Here is a 14,674-nt window from a genome sequence, read left to right on the forward strand (position 1 = left end):
ATCCTGAATCCTCAGACTGTGACCCCTGGTTTTGGATGTCCACACCATCGGGAATATCCTCCTTGTATCTACCCTGCGTATTCTGTTATAATTTTATAATCTCTATGAGATCCCCCCTCATTCGGCTGAACTGCAGCAAAACCAATCCTAACCTAGTCAATCTCTCCTCATACATCAGTCCCGCCAATCTTGAAATCAGCCTGGTAAACCTTTGCTGCACTCTCTCGAGAACGAGAACATCCTTCCTCAGAAAAGGTGACCAAAACTGCACACAATCCTCTGAGATTGGCCTCAGCAAGACCTTGTATAATTGCAACAACACATTCCCGCTCCTGTACTCAAAACTTCTTTCAATGAAGGCCAACATGCCATTTTCCTTCTTTACCGCCTGCTGCACCTGCATGCTGACCTTCAGTGACTAGTGCACAAGGACACCCAGGTCCTGCTACACATTCCCCTCTCCCAATTTGCAGCCATCCAGGTAGTAATCTGCCTTCTTGTTCTTGCTTACAAAGTGAATAACCTCACGTTTACACAAATTATACTGCACCCGCCATTGATGTGCCCACTCACCCACTGGGGCACGGGGACAGATGGATCTCTGGTGGGGGGGAGCAGATGGATCTCTGGAGGGGCAGACGGATCTCTTGGGGGGGCAGGGGGGTTCCACTGCCATTCTGTGGGTGATCAGTGGGGGGGAGGGGAAGCAGGGGTGGCAATCAGTCTGGGTAGTGATGGGGTAGATAAGGAACACACACACATACACATCATTGCCCTCCTTATCTAGACAACCCCCTCACCACCAGACAATGATCAGCCCTCCCTCCGCCCTGCCAGAGATACATCTGACCCGCCTCCTCCTCCTCCTTCTCCCCAACCACACAACGATCTGACCTCACTCCCCTCCTTCCCCCTCCAACCAGAGAATGATCTGACCCGCCTACACCCCCACCCCCACCAATGATCTGAGTCAGACAACAGTTGCAAACACCAAACGGGCTCTTCAGAGGCTGGAGTACTCAACTCAGACTTTTATTCAGCAGGTCCCTAAAAGCGGGTTCCAGATCGGCGAACATGTTGATAAAGGGGGAAATGATGATAGAGTTGGGTGGGCAGTTCATTAATTCAATTTAAATGCATGCAAATACATTTAAATCGTCATTGTGCCTGATTTGGGCACGGAACAGTTCCCCGCCATTTGGGGGTTTTGGTAAAGTAGCGATCTGCGCAGACTCAGGTGCACATCGCGGTAAAGGCCTCACGCCCGACTTTACTGAAAATGGACGCAAATTGTTGGTAAAATCGGGCCCTATGTCTTAGAGAAAGCACCATCTAGATAACAAAGGTACCAAAGAAGAAACAAGTTAAAAGCAGAAGCATCAACAGAGAAGGGCCAGAATATTCCGGAAGACACAAAACCTGGTTGTAATTTAGAGAATAACTAAATGTTATTTTTTGTTAATGAGTGGGAATTGTAATTGTTTGAACAGCACATAATTAAAATCTTGTTTTATTTGGGAATAGTTATAGAAGGAATTTATTCAGTTTGTTAATAATTTAGTTGATTTGTTCACTGTTAGGTAGATAAATAAATTATTACATGTTGATTTTAGCATGTCAGGGATGTGTTGTTTATTTAAACACTCAAAGTTGCTGAAGAACAAGTCACACCATTTCACTCATGCTGTTTACAGATTATAGGGCGAGATACTCCTCTTTGGGTGTTTCTGTGTTGGTTCTCGGGGTGGTGGGGGGAGATCAACCTCTGCTTTATAACACTTGTAATTACTACATTTTCTACCTATTGAATTATGATTTGGCATCCCACCAATCAGAAGTTTGCATATAGGAAATATAGCATCTTAAAAAAATGAATAATTTTGTGCTAAACATATGTTTAAGTATCCCAATCATAGTTATAGAGTCATAGAGATTTACAGCATGGAAACAGGCCCTTTGGCCCAATTTATTCATGCCACCCTTTCTTTTTTAAAACCTCTAAGCTAATCACAATTGCCCGCATTTGACCCATATCCTGCTATACCCATCGTTCCCATGTAACTGTCTAAATGCTTTTTAAAAGATAAAATTGTACCCGCCTCTACTACTACTTCTGGCATCTTGTTCCAGACACTCACCACCCTCTGTGTGAAAAAATTGTTCCTCTGGACACTTTTGTATCTCTCCCCTCTCACATTAAACCTACGCCCTCTAGTTTTATACTCCCCTACCTTTGAAAAAAGATATTGACTATCTAGCTGATCTGTGCCCCTCATTATTTTATAGACCATTATAAAATCACCTCTCAGCCTTCTGCATTCCAGAGAAAAAAGTCCCAGTCTATCCAGCCTCTCCTTATAATTCAATCCATCAAGTCCTAGTAGCATCCTAGTAAATCTTTTCTGCACCCTTTAGAGTTTAATAATATCCTTTCTATAATGGGGTGACCAGAGTTACACACAGTATTCCAAGTGTAGCCTTACCACACTTGGAATTCTAAAGGAAATTCATTTATTTGGATTTCCTTTGGTTGAGAAACTGGCTCATTTCTGTGTGCTGATTTGTCATTTGTGATAGGGTATAGGATGCTCTAGCCTCTGCTGTAGCTACTAAAATGCTCCTCTGGTCTCCTACTCTCCTCTCCTCCTATTTGCATTTCCAATTCAAGTCCCTCTCTTTAAAATTTTCCTATGAAACAAACATGCACAGACCACTTAGATCTACTTAGAATCTACATTTCCTTGCCACAGAAATTGCTGAGTTTTCTGACTTAAAAGATGATTTGATTTGATTTATTATTGTCACATGTATTAGTATAGAGTGAGAAGTGCTGTTTCTTGCCTCCTGTATAGACAAAGCATATTGTATGTAGAGAAGGAAAAAAGAGTGCAGAATGTGGTGTTACAGTCATAGTTAGGGTGTACAGACATTTAATATGACTTAGGTCCATTCAAAAGTCCAATGGTAGCAGGGAAGACGTTGTTCTTGAGTTGGTTGTTAAGGACCTGCAAAAAATCCAGGATCGTGCTTTGGTACATCATAGGCAATATAGCAAAAATAAGACTTCATGGCTGTAGTGACCTCATACTAAGGCCAATAACCTCAAGGGAAAAGCTGCAGAAACTGCAAAGAAAATGTTTTGCCCGGGGTTCCACTGAGCTTCTGCTAATATTATGGTAGGTGATTGGGGAAGACTTGAAAACTTAAAGTAGTTAAATAGTTTTAATATTATTTGTCCCTATCAATTGAGAAGAAGTTAAGTCAGGTGAAATATCTGGTAAAGATGCCGGATAGAAGAAAAATGTATAGGGTATGTCATATGAACATGCTAAAACAGTACTGTGACAGGGAAAGTAAACTGAAGAAATAGGTATTAGTTACTGCGACTCAGAGTCAGGAATCACAAAGTAGTCTTATATTAACACTGCAATGAAGTTACTGCGAAAATCCCCACACTCTGGCGCTTGTTACAATGAGAGAGAATTTGGCATGGTCAGTCCACCTAACCTGCACATCTTTGGCATGGCTAATCAACCTAACCTGCACATCTTTGGACTGTGGGAGGAAACTGGAGCACCCAGAAGAATCCCACGCAGACACGAGGAGAATGTGCAAACTCCACACAGACAGTGACCCAAGCCAAGTTTTGAACCCAGGTTGCTGGGAGGCAGCAGAAAAGTTTTAGAGTTTTGAAGGTGATTCTCCCAAAACTGCTGAATTGGTGGGAAAACTGTTAATAACTTCGACACTTCACACTCAAATCTCCCCACTCTGTGCACTGAAGAAGTCACAATTGTGAATCTCATTAAAAGCCCATGGGGGTAGTGGCTATTCGTGTCAGTGTCTGACAGTTCTGGAACTCTGCATATGTGCAGTGGCCCTGATCTGTCTGTCTCCCCGTTTGCTCGCTAGCTCGAACAGTGGCAAGCCCGGGACCACCACAGTGCTGCCCCTCCAGTATCCCACCCCCCGCCCCCCCTCACAGCCCGACTGTGGACACCATAATTCCCGATGTCCAGCCCACTACGCACCGCTCCCCCCCTCCCCCCGCAGCAATGGTGATCCTCCCACTCCCTTCATCCCGGCAGACCCTGCTCCCCTCCACCCCGGCAGACCATCCCCCCTCCCCAGCCTGCCCCGATCACTGGGTTCCCTTCAGCACAGGCCAAACTGCATGTATAGTGGTAGTAGGACCCCTCACCCTCACCAATTGCCCCAGGCCCCGCCCACAATAGGCCCCACCCCTTTGGCACTGCCCAATGCCTAATGGGCAGTGCCAAGGTGCCCCCGGGCATGGGCACTTTGCCCCTCGGGCAGCATGGTGGCACAGTGTTTACCACTGGTGCTTCACAGCTCCAGGGACCTGGGTTCTATTCCTGGCTTGGGTCACTGTCTGTGTGGAGTTTGCACATTCTCCTCGTGTCTACGTGGGTTTCCTCCGGGTGCTCCGGTTTCCTCCCACAGTGCAAAGATGTGCGGGTTAGGTTGAGTGGCCATGCTAAAGTTGCCCCTTAATGTCCTGAGATGCATAGAAGGATTAGCGGGTAAGATATGTAGGGAAGTGGGGGTAAGCGCCTGGGTGGGATTGTGGTCGGTGCAGACTTGATAGTCCAAATGGCCTCTTTCTGCACTGTAAGGTTTCTATGGTTCTACAGTGCCGGGGGCACAGGCTGGCACTGCCAGGGTGCCCATGTCCAGGGGGCACCCCCTCGACATCCGACCTTCTGGGGGACCCCAAGTGCTCCCCCTTCATTCTGGCAGGGTTTCTCGCTCGTTTCCTGAATGTGGAGACTTACTCTAAACCCCGCCAGAATGAAGTACTCCTGGCGGGGTAGGAGATTCAATTGGGACCAGCAATTCCCAATAAACGCATGCTAAACATATCTAAACTACATTAAATAAAGATTCAAACGACTTACCTGTCTTCCCGCTGGTTTCCAGTGTGGTCTGGACTCCGACAGTTCTCCGGCTGTGGGAGATACGCGTGCGTTCTCAGTACGTGCGTAAATCCCAGAAAAAGGCCGGTGACGTGCATTTCCCAGCCTGATCTGCCAGAAAAGTTGCGGGTCGCAATGGGAGAATCGCCCCCATAATTACGCTCCCCCTCTTTGCTTCCAGCTTGAAAGCTGCACAACCTGCTTCCTCAGGCAGATGATGGTCCGCATTTCACAAATGCAGGTTGTAAACTCATGGGCTTGGCACATTTATTATCATTCACACATTTTATATGTTCACTTTTATCTTGATATATTTAATCATTACAATTTCTGTGCACAAGCAAAGTTTTAAATTTTACTCCTGTGGAGCAGCTGGGCTCCAGTTCTACATTTCAATTATAGACCATAAAGGTGTGTGAAGAAATAATTGCACAAGCCCCACACAGTCATCGATTTGGTATTAAAACAACCATACTGATCAAATATCTTGGTTTTTTTTTTAAATGAATTTTCTTTAGTTAACTAGCAGCTGCCAAAGTGAAAATCCCCCCTGGGGTGGATGGTAGTGTAAGGGTTTAGTTCACAATGATGACACTAAAATTACCATAATCTCCTTCAATATCAGAAGTGACATGATATAAATTAAACAATAATTGCTTACTTTTGAAAGTGTTAATTCTGCTTATTTTTATTTCCCCTATTCTCCCTGACATGTTTTAATTTTTAATTTTTACTTTTCTTTACCCAATCCAATATCTGCTATCTTTCCTGACCAGTTTCCTGCTTAAAAATAACTCTGAACTCTTTTCATTTCCTTTTCCTGGCCCTCACCATATATTTTGGAGATGAGAACTGGTTTTTTAAAAAGCTTGAGTTTTCTTTGACTGAAATCTAGGATTAACAGCTTCTTTTGGTCAAATCTTGGATTAACATACTGACATCATGGATGTGTATCTACGTCAATTTTGATGCATTTTTACACATTGAAAGAGGAAGAGACTCTGCTAAGAAAATGCACTCAGAAGCCACAGCCAGAACCCAGCAGCATCCAAATAATTACATTCATCTGGGAAGCTCGAAGGGTGAATACCCACAATTTTCCATGGATGCCAGATTAGAAAATGCAAAACTCATTCGCCAAGGTCAACCAGTTAAATTATTTTGGTTTGGAATTGATTGTGCGGCTAAATGTATAACATTAATTCACTACTGCACCATAAATGTGAAAAATGTAAATATAGCGAATTAGAGAACCAGAAAATTTAAGCTTCCATTTCCTACTTCCTCCTCCCACTTCCGAACAAAACTGTGTCCACAAGTCACTGGAGTATGTCACTACTTTTATTTATCTTCAAAATGATTCCACAAAAAAGAGAAAGAAACAAGCATTTCAAAAAATCCTTTCATGGGACATGGGTTTCACTGGCTGGGCCAGAATTTATTGCCCTTGACCTGAATGGCTTGTTAAGCCATTTTCAAAGGGCAATTAAAAGTCAACCATATTGCTATGGATCTGGAGTCACATGTAATTCAGACTAGGTAAGGACAGCAAATTTCCTTCCTTTTACAACAATGGTTTCATGGTCATCATTTGACTTTAACTGAATTCAAATTTCATTATCTGCCACAGTGGTATTCAAACCCGGGTCCCCTGAGCGTTACCCTGGGTCTCTGGATCACTAGTCCAAAGACAATACCACAATGCCACCACTTCCTCTTAACTTAATATGAGTATACAAAAATGCCTGCAATAAATAGGTTAAAATTTAGATGAAAAACTGTAAACAAAGATTATGTAAATTAGTACCAAATTAAATGTGGGGCGCAATTTTCTCAAAATTAAGGGCCCGATTTTACCATTATGTCACGCCTGTTTTTGGACGTGAAAATGTAGTAAAGTTTTTTCTTAAATGTTAAAAGTGAGCCCTCTTTCACCACTTCATCTGGCAGCATTTTCCCAACTATGGACGTTAAGCTAACTGGCCTGTAGTTACCCACCTTTTGTCTACTTCCTTTTTTTAAACAGTGGCATCACATTAGCTGTTTTCCAATCAGCAGGCACTTCCCCAGAGTCCAGCAAATTTTGATAAATTACTACTAACGCATCTGCTATTACTTCTGCCATTTCTTTCAGTACCCTGGGATGTATTCCATCTGGGCCCAGGGACTTGTCAGCCTTCAGTCCCATTAGCCTACCAAGCACCATCTCTTTAGTAGTAGTAATCGTTTTAAGGACCTCACCCCCTACAGTCCCACGACCGTCAATTTTTGGTAAGCTATTTGTGTCCTCTACCGTGAAGACCGACACAAAAAACTTGTTTAAGGTCTCGGCCATTTCCTCGTTTCCCACCACCAAATACCCCCTCTCGTCTTCTAAGGGTCCAATATTCACTTTAGCCACTCTTTTCCTTTTTGTATATTTGTAAAAACTTTTACTATCAGTTTTTATGTTTTGCGCTAGTTCAGTTTCATAATCTATCTTTCCTTTCTTTATCGCTTTCTTAGTTGTTCTTTGTTGTTTTTTAAAGCTTTCCCAATCTTCTAATTCCCCACTAGTTTTGGCCACTCTGTACGCATCGGTTTTTAATTTAATAGTCTTCTTTATTTCCTTCGTTATCCACGGCTGGTTATCCCTTTTCTTACATTCCTTCTTTATCACCGGAATATATTTTTGCTGAGTACTAAGAAAAATCTCCTTAAAAATCCTCCACTGTTCCTCAGCTGTCCTACCAACTAGTCTGCACTTCCAGTCTACATTAGCCAATTCCGCCCTCATCCTATTGTACTCCCCTCTGTTCAAGCAGAGGACACTGGTTTGGGACCTTACTTTCTCACCCTCCATCTGTATTAGAAATTCAACCATATTGTGATCACTCATCCCAAGAGGATCCCTCACAAGATCTTTAATTCTACCTGTCTCATGACACAGGACCAGATCCAAGATAACTCGCTCCCTCGTAGGTTCTGTAACTTACCGTTCGAGGAAACTATCCCGACAGCATTCTAAGAACTCTTCCTCAAGTCCATCGCGTCTGACTTGAGTCAACCAATCAATATGCAGGTTAAAATCCCCTATGATTATAACCATTCCGTTTTTGCACGCATCCATTATTTGCTTGTTTATAGTCCGCCCCATCTCAAAGTTACTACTGCTCAATCAAAGGGCGGTTCAGGCGCAGAAGTAGAGAAGGAGTGGGGAGGTGAGTACTACCGAGTACTAATCTTTGAGGTGCATGGGCGGGGGCCTCAGTCGCTGCTATGATGTGGATGGGGTGGGGGGGTTAGTTGTGCCAGTATGGGGGTTCTCAGGGCCTTCGTCACCGCTGGCTTGGGGCTTCTGTTGCGTGCGTTCCGCTGGCCACTGAACAACTCCCAAGGAATTGGTTATGAGATTGACTCCTAACCTCACTGATGTTGCTATGGTTATCCTGATACTTGTCTGCTAGACAGGATCTGTGGCTGACTGCTGACATTCCATCCCAGGCCCACTAACAGGTATGGCAGCTGTTGCCTCAATCAAGGGACCTCTGCTGGTGTTAACACACTAGCTCCTCACACTGCCTGAATTCTGCAGTGCTACCTTTGTTGCGATCCCATCTCATGCTAGTCACAAGGGTGCTTTTCTGCTGTCTGTGAACAGCAAGTCATTCCTGGAAGCTACTACAACAGGCATACAGGTGGGTGCACCCATATCCTCACACTTTCCTGTGCGCCATGGTGATGATGTGGCAGCAGCTGGCAACCCAATGAGGTGGCACGTGGCACTGGGGATAGTGTTGGGTTGCTTTCTTCCAGACTCATTGGGACATGGGTGGCTGGGAGGGACTGGGGGGCGTCAATTGGATAACCTTACTAATTGTTTTTCTCTCTCTTTCCCCTCCCCACCCCCCACATTCCCTACTCCAAAGGAGTAATGGTTTTCACTTTGGAGCCAACAGACCTGGTAGTGATTCCTGTGGCTGCTGAGGAGGAGGAGGGCCTGCTGCAAGGCCAGCCCAGGTCAAAGAGCACAGCAGGAGGACAGAGGGCTGCCAGTAGGGGGCAGAACACAGCTATCCATTAGCCTGATGGGAGGATCAGAGTGGGTCCAAGACGAGACCCAGCCTAAACAGGACTAGGATGTCCTGTTCGTCTTGCCGCAGGCTCCGTTAAGGAGGTATTGTGGCACCTGTGCCAGGTCCTTGCAGACCTGCACCTTGTTGGGCAGAGGGACACACGCTGCTGGCGGTTCACAGTGGCCCTCAATGTCTATGCCACCGGGTCCTTCCAGGCCTCCAGCAGAGACCTCTGTGGCATCTCTGAATCATCTTTGTAGTAGTACACCTGTGAGTAATGGATGCCCCTACACCTAGGAGGTCCCCACATCAACTTTGATGTGTGTGAAGCTCAACAGGATACCTGGGCTACAGGCTTCACCGTCATCGCTGGGATATCCCATGTGCATGGGGCTATAGATGGCACACATATCATCCTGTTGGCCCTGTGGGTTCAAGGGGTGCCCTTTATTAACAGAAATGGGTCCCATTCCCTAATGGGTCCCACAACCCTCATCTACCTTCTTGGTTACCCCTTCAAAAAACTCTTTCCAAAATCTGTCTGCATATCTGCTCCTCTATCTCTTGCTGGCTGTTGGGAGGCCAGTAATAAACTTCCAACATTGTGACTGCACCCTTCCTGTTTCTGAGCTCTGCCCATATTGCCTCACTCTGAGATGTCCTCCCTCAATACAGCTGTGATATTCTCCTTAACCAGTAATTCAACTCCCCCAACCCTTTTATCCCTCCTGAAGCATCTAAATCCTGGAACGTTGAGCTGCCAATCCTGTTCATCCTTCAAATAAGTGTCTGTAATAGCAACAACATCATAGTTCCAAGTACTAATCCAAACTCTAAGTTCATTATTTTACCTGTTATGCTCCTCGTGTTGAAACATATGCACTTCAGATCCCGAGTCCTGCTGTGTTCAACAACTACTCCCTGCCCTGCCCTTCCTCTTAATCTTACTGGCCTTAGCCTGTAGCTCTCCCTCTTGCTGACCTACTGCTCTGGTTCCCAGCCCCTGCCATATTAGTTTAAACCCTCCCGAGTGACTCTAGCAAATCTACCTGCCAAGATATTGGTGCTCCTCCAGTTTAAGTATAACTCGTCCTTTTTGTACAGGTCCCACCTGTCCTGGAAGAAATCCCAATGATGAAGATATCTGAACCCCTTCCTCTTACACTAGCTCTTTAGCCACATGTTTAGTTGCATTCCTAGCCTCACTGGCATGTGGCATATAGAACATAGAACATAGAACATTACAGCGCAGAACAGGCCCTTCGGCCCACGATGTTGCGCCAACCAGTTTTTTTTTTAAAAAAAAACACTGACCCACTAATCTAAACCAATCCCTTTTCGTCCATAAACCTATCCACAGCTCTCTTAAATGCCCCCAAACTAGGCGCATTTACAACCGCAGCAGGCAGGGCATTCCAATCCCTCACCACCCTCTGGGTAAAGAACCTACCCCTGACATCCGTCCTATAACTACCACCCCTTAATTTAAAGCCATGCCCCCTCGTGCTAGCATTCTCCATCCGAGGAAAAAGGCTATCACTATCCACCCTATCTAAACCTCTAATCATCTTATATGTTTCAATAAGATCCCCTCTTAGCCTCCTTCTTTCCAGCGAAAACAACCCCAAATCCCTCAGTCTCTCCTCATATGACCTCCCCTCCATACCAGGCAACATCCTGGTAAACCTCCTCTGCACCCTCTCCAAAGCCTCCACGTACTTCCTGTAATGTGGGGACCAGAACTGCACACAGTACTCCAAGTGCGGCCGCACCAGAGTTGTGTACAGTTGCAACATGACGCTGCGACTCCTAAATTCAATCCCCCTACCAATAAACGCCAAGACACCGTATGCCTTCTTAACTACCTTATCTACTTGATTCCCAACTTTCAGGGATCTATGTACACATACACCTAGATCCCTCTGCTCCTCCACACTATTCAAAGTCCTCCCATTAGCCCTATACTGAACACATCTGTTACTCCTACCGAAATGAATTACCTCACACTTCTCCGCATTAAACTCCATCCGCCACCTCGCGGCCCAGCTCTGCAACCTGTCTAAGTCAACCTGCAAACTATGACACCCTTCCTCACAATCTACCACACCACCGACTTTGGTGTCATCAACAAACTTACTAATCCACCCAACTATACCCTCATCCAGATCATTAATAAAAATTACAAACAGCAGTGGCCCCAAAACAGATCCCTGAGGCACACCGCTCGTAACCGAACTCCATGACGAATATTCACCATCAACCACCACCCTCTGTCTCCTATCTGCCAGCCAATTCCTGATCCAAGTACCTAGATTACCCCCAATCCCATACATCTGCATTTTCTGCAGAAGCCCACCATGGTGAACCTTATCAAACGCCTTACTAAAATCCATATATACCACGTCAACTGCCTTACCCCTATCCACCTCTTTGGTCACTTTCTCAAAGAACTCAATAAGGTTAGTAAGGCACGACCTACCTGCTATAAAACCATGCTGACTGTCTCTAATCAATTCATTACTCTCCAAATAACTATAAATCCTATCCCTAATAATTCTTTCTAAAACCTTGCCCACAACAGAAGTAAGACTCACCGGTCTATAATTCCCGGGGAAGTCTCTGTTCCCCTTCTTAAACAATGGGACAACATTCGCTGTCCTCCAATCTTCCGGTACTATACCAGAGACCAACGATGACCTGAAGATCAGAGCCAGAGGCTCTGCAATCACCTCTCTGGCCTCCCAGAGAATCCTAGGGTAAATCCCATCCGGACCAGGGGACTTATCTATTTTCAAGCCCTCTAGAATACCCAGCACATCCCTGGTTTCAACTGCAATACTTTCTATTTTACACCCCTGCACCCCAGAGTCCTCCACAGCTACATTCATGTCCCCCTGCGTGAACACCGAAGAGAAATATTGGTTCAATGCCTCTCCAATCTCTTCCGGTTCCACACACAACTTCCCTCTACTGTCTATAACTGGCCCTAATCTTGCCCTAACCACCCTTCTGTTCTTGACATACCTATAGAACGCCTTAGGATTCTCCTTAATCCTATCAGCCAAAGTCATCTCATGTCCTCTTTTAGCCCTTCTTAACTCCCTCTTCAACTCCCTCCTAGCCAATCTAAAGCTTTCTAATGCACTACCTGAGCCCTCAAGCCTCATCCGAACATAAGCCTCCTTTTTCTTCCTAACCAACGAATCAACTTTTTTAGTACACCACGGTTCCCTAGCCCTACCAAATCCTCCTTGCCTGACAGGGACATACCTATTGCAGACCCGCAGTAGCTGTTCCTTGAAAAAATTCCACATTTCGGACGTTCCCAGTCCCTGTAATCTCCTAGTCCAACCTATGCTTCCTAATTCTCTCCTAATAGCCTCATAATTACCCTTCCCCCAGCTAAAACTACTGACCCGAGGTTCATGCCTATCCCTATCCATCACTAAGGTGAACATAACCGAATTGTGGTCACTATCACCAAAATGCACACCAACTTCCAAGTCTAGTACCTGGTCTGGCTCATTACCCAGCACCAAATCCAATATAGCCTCACCTCTAGTTGGCCTATCAACATACTGAGTCAAAGTATGTAGGAAGTATATAGGAAGTAATTCTAAGATTACAACCCTAGAGGTCCTCTTTTTTAACTTACTACCTAACTCCCTGAACTCCCCTTGTAGGACCTGTCATTCTTCCATGTATACCATGACTTCTAGGTGTTCGCCCTCCCCTTTCAGAATGTCCCATGCCCATTCAGAGACATCCTTGGCCCTGGCAGCAGGGAGACAACATACCAACCTGGAGTCTCTTTCCCTGCCACAGGGACGCCTTGTCTGTGCCCCTGACTATGAAGTTCCCTATAACTACCGATCTTCTGCACCTTAGCCCTCCATGCTGAACAACAGAGCCAGTCGTGCTGCCACTGCCCTGGCTGCTGTTGTTTTCCCATCCTCGGCTGTCCTTCCCCAACGGTATACAACACGGTATACCTGTTAGAGAGGAGGATAGCCACAGGGGATTCTAGCACTGACTGCCTGTTCTTTCTATCGGTCACCCATCTATCTGCCTGCACCTTGGGTGTGACCATCTATGACACACCTGTATGCTCCTAAGTGCATCCAACTGTTGCTCCAACCAATCCATGTGGTCTGTGAGGAGCTGCAATTGGGTGCACTTCCTACAGATGAAGTTGTCCGGAATGCTTGAAGCCTCATGGGTCTCCCACATCTCACAGATGAAGCACTTTACCCCGCTGACTGACATTTATACCACTAATTAATTTATTTACAAATAAATCACTTAAAAATTCAGTTTATAATTAGCTATACAGTCCCTGGTGCTAGATTTCCACTATAAATATTAATAGCTAAATACACTAATCTCCTATACTATTTAATTGATTTTATTTTAAACTGATTATTTATCCCTCTTGATCTGAAATCAAATTAAAATCAGTAATTAAATCAGTAACTCAGAATAGATTTTTAAATTCAGCCCAGACTCCCTTACAGTCAATCGGATCACAGTCTCCTGTGACGTCACTTTACCAGTATTTTCAGATTATGAAACAAAGTCTTACCTTCAGCTGGCTATCTCTCCGTTTGCCCCAGCTTGGTTCCGCTTCCGGAATGAATGCCGTGAATCTCTGAGGTGATGGGTTGGTTGTGTTAGTGAGTTATTGGTCCTAGCAGTAGGGGATTAATGATGACTCTCTATGCGGCACTCTGTGATGCTGTCCTGCTCCCACACAGGTCTGACTCTTACCTGTTCTCTGATGGCAACTGGCAGCACATTTTAGTTAGGGTTGTCCAATGCCTTGAGAGTTGGAAGGAGTGGTGCTGGGGAGGCTGAACTAGGGTTCAGTGGGTGCAGAAAATGCCATACCAGTTTGTCTGTCACTGTGAGGCCTACGGATCCCCCACTGTTTTGATTGCTTTGAATGACTGCTTGGAGTTCTACAGCAGTCAGCAGTCTGGTACAGGTGTTTAGAACTGGGGATTGCAGACACTGAAGGTTGAAGAGCCTCTCTTGGGCAGAACAATGCTCTGAGCCTTTATTCATACTGTTGGGGTGAGGTCATCCTTGGAGGAAGCGGATTGCAAACACATTAGTTAAGGCTATGGGGTGCCATAAATTTAATAGTGATTTTCTAAATGACAATTAATGGAACCCTAACTGGTGCATGCCTTCATCTGCGCTCTCTTGGTGACCCTACAACTTCTTAACCTTATGTAACCTACGACAACATCTTGGTGCCCCTGAGGATGCTCATCAGAAGGGGAGGTGGTCAGCTGTGTTCTGTGCCCCATAGTTTCTAATGCCCTTGGTGAACATCCAAGGGTAGAATGGCCTAGCATGCTCCGGCCCCTGCTCTGTCCTTGGGTTGCCGTGGGCGTCAGGACACTCCACGATCTCAGGGGCAGCTGGAGTGAGCTCCAGAGGCCTCTGCATCACCTGGCTCTGCCAGTCCTGGATGCTCAACTGCTTCTGCCCCATCGTATGCGAGCCCTAATCAATGGTCCTCTGAGTTTGGACCAAGTCTTCAGTCCCTGACTCAGCCATGGCTTGGACCCTGCCACCCATGTCTATCATTTCCTGCCTCAGGCTTTATACTGCACTCACCTCTCTTGTACAGTTGGTCTGGGTACATACAGTGCCGTACCATCCCCTGTGACTGAA

This window comes from Carcharhinus amblyrhynchos, chromosome 8 (genome assembly GCF_965287045.1).
Source record: "Carcharhinus amblyrhynchos chromosome 8, sCarAmb.v2.hapA, whole genome shotgun sequence".
In the NCBI taxonomy this organism is placed as follows: Eukaryota; Metazoa; Chordata; class Chondrichthyes; order Carcharhiniformes; family Carcharhinidae; genus Carcharhinus; species Carcharhinus amblyrhynchos.